Here is a 6064-nt window from a genome sequence, read left to right as displayed (position 1 = left end):
CACTACTTTGCTTCTATATTTGTGTAGATTCTGAGCCTGGTATACTGCTATTGCTATTCTTCTCTCTTTTCAAGACTTGTTTAAGGACTTTAGAGGTAGTTACATGTCATCGCCACAGACCCTCTTTTTCATTTTCTTAATGCTTTGTTCTATTTGAGAAACAAAGACTGAGTCGTGTACTTATTTCTTAATTTCGCACTTTATGTTCTAGTGATTTGTACACGTGACAACCAGATTTTGGGATGTTTTGAATAAATTTTTCTGCTTAATCTTGTTCTTGCTTAATTTTTCGCATTTCTTGTCGTGCACGATAATCACTTTAGTGAGTATCTAATATTTTCATCAATATAAGCATCTACTAGTAGATACAAAAAAATCACCTACTCGTATTTTTGCTTTCGTAGAAAAAATTGAATAAAGTTGTTGAAAAATAAAAATAGGTTTGGGCATAAAATATTTAAAACCAAGTTACCGAATCAAACCAAATATTTGGTAATTTGATATTTTGTAATTTGGTATTTGCTATGATAGTAGTGAGTAAAATCATAGAATTATGATTTCCGGGATTGCATTTGGAATGAGACACTAGTAACATTTGGTATTCGGTATTTCCTGAATAGCGAATAATTTACTAAATGAAGGACATATTTCAACATGTCAGTTCTAATTAGTACAATTTTAAAGCGAAAGTTAAAAGAATAAACATAAACAACACATACATAACTTTTAGTTGTATCAAATTATTTTTTATTGATAATTTCTTATTTGTTGATCTTCTATTATATCGTACTTCCACATTAAAATATAAATATAATTAATGAATAGTATTAACTTTGTAATATAATGGGTTACCTCATAACTTCAATGCGGTATTATCGAAAACCATATGAACCCGAAGTTTAATTTACTAATTACCGAATTACCAAACCCAAAATTAAGAATCAAACTGAATACCGAATACCAAACACTCACCCCTACAACTAGACTATCATCGAAATGCTAGAGACCGTAATTTCAGTGATCGGGATACAATCAAGTACAAAGACCTTCTGGTCCACTCCGCCTTAAATTCAAGAAATGTATCTGTTTGCTCTTACCAAATATGAAGTAGTCTCACAAACACATGAATTATGGATTGTAAAGTTATAGATATTGATTGAACATAGAATTAGCATATCATTCAACAACTTTAATTGATTCATGATTAGTCAATATATCCTTTTAAGGATAGTCTATATATCGTTTCAGAATTGTAGCTATATTTTAGTTTCTCCTTCTTTTCAACATGTTTAAAGGACAAAAAAAATATATATTATGATTCTAGTAACTCACCAAATGGTAAAAAAAGAATTTTAAAAAAATAACACTTGAGAAACATCTAGCATATTGGAAGAGGAGCACCATTCCAGCTCTTGAGACACTCCAACAATGGATCAATGATCTGTCCATTGCACATTGCTGTGAACACCTTTTCAATCTCTTCGCCCGACGATCAAACTTTTTCACCTGTCAACAGTTCTGTTCCAAGTTCTTGTCTCACCAACCTGTACAATGGATATGATCTGCATTCTGTGATTCTATTAGGAATCGAAGGGTTTCCACTTTCAAGGACAACTCTTGCAGTCTCAACTTCTTTAGGCAACACAACATTTAATTCGTCCTCGAAAGCTCCAATCTTTTGGAAGATTGAGCTGTTGACATTCTTCTCACTTTCACCATTCTTCATTGCATGATAAACGAGGACGTGTCTCAGCTTTTGCATCAAAGGGTAGGTGGAGCTGCAGGGGTCATCAACATAGGTAAACAAGTATTCCTGTCTACGACTCGAAGCAATTCCTTCTCGAAGAATCTTGCAGGATGAAGTTCACCAATAGCACCTATAGTCAAAGTTCTCTAAGCTACTTGGCTAACTGTGTTCTTGACAACACTCTTCAAGTTCTCCTCCAAATGCCTCAAGTCTATAGCTTGGCAAAGTGCTACGAGATAGGTTGATGACATTAGCTTTAAGATGTCGACAGCCTCAGCTTCTTTCCTTGCTGAGATTAAGCCTAACGAGTTCACATCTTGGTTGTGTTGCTTGGCACTCTGAACATGGTTAGTCACTGGATTTGCCAAGAATTGAAGTTCCGAGCAGTAAGAAGCCATGGCGATTTCAGCTCCCTTGAAACCATAGTCCAAGCTTGGATTCCTTGATGGAAACCCATTGTTGTAATAGTCGTTGACAAGCTCCAAGAATTAGGCAAACATCAATTTCCCAATTGATGCAAGGTCAATATTGTATTATCCATGGAGACACCAATAGGGGTACCTTGGAAGTTGCCACCATGTATGGCCTTGTTTCTTGAAACATCAATCAATGGATTGTCGTTCACTGAGTTGATCTCCCTCTCGATCATCTTTGTTGCAGCACGAATGACTTCAATCTGAGGGCCAAGCCATTGTGGAGATGTTCAGAGAGCATAACGATCTTGCTTTGGTTTTTGAAGAGGATCCATTTCATGGAGCTTCTGAGCTGCCTTGACATAAGAGCTTCCATCCAAAATGTGTTCCATAATAGCAGCAGCCTCAATCTGACCAGGGTGATGCTTCAACTTGTGTGTCAAATAGTCAGTGAATTCGGGTTTCCCGTTCATCACTTCAGCGAAAATAGCTGATAAGACTTCAGACATAACAACAAGAATGTTGGATTCATAGAGGACAATTTATGCCATAGCAGAACCAACTGTTGTACCATTCACAAGTGCATGTCCTTCCTTAGGCTGCAACTGGAAAAATCCACCACTAAGACCAGCCCCACGGAATGCTTCATGAGCGTCATGTTTCTCACCATTGGGTCCAACAGCCTTGGAATTAGGCTTGCCAGTGAGCAACCAGCAATGTAGCTGAGAGGGACAAGATCACCCGAGGCAGTGACGGTTCCACGGAGGGGCAAACACAGGGTAATGTTGGTATTGATCAACTTAGTAATTGCTTCCAAGATTTCAAATCTAATGCCAGAGTAGCCTTGAAGCAGAGTGTTTATAAAAAGCGGTTTACATCCTCTAGTGTGCTTAACTAATCCGGATTGTATTATATTAAGTGAGCAAGAAGGTTAGAAACGGATTCAAGGATAATACACAAGTAACCCCCGATAGGGTTGGGCATAAAACATCGAAAATTAAATTACCGAATCAATTTTTTTGATAATTTGATATTTTGTAATTTGGTATTGTATGAGTAAAATCTAAGAATTATGATTCGGGTTTGCATTTGGTATGAGACACTAGTAACATTGGGTATTCAGTATTTCCTGAATAGCGAATAATTTAGTAAATGAAGGACATATTTCAACATGTCATTTCTCATTATTACAAGTTTAAAGCGAAAATCATATATTATTATAAGTGGGAAGGTTTTGTCTTTAAAGGTGAATTACAGTTTTACCCTTATTGTTAATTAAAATATTTTTATAACCTAATTAATTAAATATTAAGTAATAATATTTCATTTAATTTTTAGATTATGAGTTATTTATTAGCATGAAAATTAAATAATTATTAATTATATTGTATAATGAATTAGCCAAAAGAAGTAATTACAAATTAAATGCAAGTGCATGTATGGTGAATAACCAATAACAAATTAATTGCAAGTGCATATATGGTGAAGAACCTAAGAGTTATTTGTATGACTTCAATTTTTTTTTGCATGACTTTTGAGTTTCTGTATGACATTATATATTTATTAACTTATAAATACACTTGTGCGATTCATGAAAATGTACTTTTCTGTAAACTTTGTCATGAAGTAATCTTATTATTATTTTTTGCTTGTTTTGTTAAGATAATGAACCATGGAAATGTTGATGATATGAAATAATTTTCATCAGCTTCATTATCAAGGTGTGAGGAATAATGAGAAACAACAGATTATTTTTTTTAAAAAATTAGTCACATTTCATTATTGTATCTCTTGATTCATTAATTTCGATATTACTTCTCTAATCTCTTGATTATTGTATCTCTTGATGTGGCATTGCTTATCATGTTACATTTGATATTATATATACTTTTTAACTAATTATTTCTATTGAATTTGATTATGAAAGGACTCTGAAGTTTAATTCAAGCACAAGGTAACCTATCTTTTTCAAAAGTTCATATAACTCATCACACATTAATTCTAATATTATTTTAATAAACTATTACTTAGCCTGGAATACACGTGCAACGCACGAGCTCGAGAACTACATAAAGAATAAACATAAACAACACATATATATGTCTTTCAATTGTATCAATTTGCTTATTATTGTTGACTTCTTATCTGTTGATCTTCTATTATATTGTGCCTCCACATTAAAATATAAATATAATTGGACAAATAGTACTCCCTCCGTCCCATTTTACGTGGCGCCATTTTCTTTTTGGTCAGTCCCAAAAATAATGTCACATTTTCTTATATGATAAGTATTTAAAGGTACAATTCCTCTTTTATCCTTGTCGGTCCCACTTAAGTACTCTAATACATTTATGAGGAGAGAGAAATGTGAGTTTTACTTTTTTTTAAGGGCAATTTGGTAAACATTTCAAAGTCATTATTTCTTAAACTCCGTGTCTGGTCAAATATTGCCACATAAAATGGGACGGAGGTAGTATTAATTTTGTAATATAATGGGTTACCTAGTAACTTCTACATGGTATTATCGAAAATCATACCAACCTGAAGTTTAATTACCAATTACCGAATAAAACTTTTTCAGAAATATATTTACGTACACATACTTACAAAACATAAATGATTAGTCAATATATCCTTTTTAAGAATTGTTTATACACATATTTTCCTTCATTTCAACGTGCCTAATTAGTATATGTTTATTTATTTGATAAAAGAATTTTTTTTAAAAAAATATCAAAAAAGAAAAAAAGATTAACTTGATCATAATACCATCTTATCCAATTTATTGATGATGTTCTCGATTAGATATTAAATAAATATGGAACGGGCAAATTTACTATTGATAATGAAGTTCTTGATAATTAGCAACGGGAAAGGTAAAAATAGTTTATCAAATTTGTTCATGTACTATTTAAAATTAAGAGAATTATTGAAAACACTCATACATTTGGTGTGAAGTATTTCTTTTACTTCCAAACTATTGAAAGCCTTAAGAACACTCATTTACTTGACTTAGTGAACTTAAATACATCTCTGATATTGCAACATTGCTGAAATACACCAGTAAATTTTTTGCCAAATATAGGGGCGTCTTCAACACTTGTATTGATATACTCCTACAAGAATTTGAGACAACTTGTTATGTCATATGACATATCGGGGCTGAATCAGGGTTGTATGTAGGCTTGTTTAGTCAATAGAGGAGTGTTTCTAAGACTGTCAATAGTTCAGGACGAAACTAATTATTTGCGTGAAATTCAGAGGTATTTTCAATACTTCTTTCTTTAATATATGTCAATTTTGCCTTACGTTAGACTTAGGTTTTAGTTTTAATTCGACATTAAGAAAAAGTTTTATTTTCTTTGACTTCAAATGGAGCTCCAAGTTAAAACTATAATAATAAATACATTACCACATAAATTAATCAAATATAACATAACAAAATTTGAACAATGGTGGCGATTTATATAAAATTAACAAAATTTACTGTGACAAAATTTTAGTCATATATATTGCATTTGAAATCTTTAAATGTTGGGATAAGACATAAGTAACCACCTATATTATGATCGAAATTTCAACGACACGCCTAAACTTAACTGAGGTCTTATTACACACCTAAACTCATTTTTTCCGTATTTTTGTGCATCTTTTGTGCTGACATGACATATTTAACCACCCAAGCTGCTTATGTTTGTACACACTCGTCCGTCACGTTTGTAAATATTGTTATTTTATTTTTCTAATATAAAAATATTTTCAAAAAGAAAATCAAAATAATAATTTTAATTTTTTTTTTAAAAAAGGGATAATGCACAAGTACCCCCTCAACCTATGCTCAAAATCTAGAGACACACTTATACTATACTAAGGTCCAATTGAACTTATTTTATTAATAATTTTA

The 6064-nt window shown here is 32.2% G+C and overlaps 1 pseudogene; it reads right to left on the bottom strand.

Annotated features, from left to right (window-relative positions):
- Positions 1–1361: 1361 nt before the first annotated feature.
- LOC101244645 (phenylalanine ammonia-lyase G4-like) overlaps positions 1362–6064 on the bottom strand; it is a 30299-nt pseudogene continuing 25596 nt past the window's right edge.

This window comes from Solanum lycopersicum, chromosome 3, assembly GCF_036512215.1.
Source record: "Solanum lycopersicum chromosome 3, SLM_r2.1".
Taxonomy (NCBI): Eukaryota; Viridiplantae; Streptophyta; class Magnoliopsida; order Solanales; family Solanaceae; genus Solanum; species Solanum lycopersicum.
This window is presented reverse-complemented; position numbering and strand designations above follow the sequence as displayed.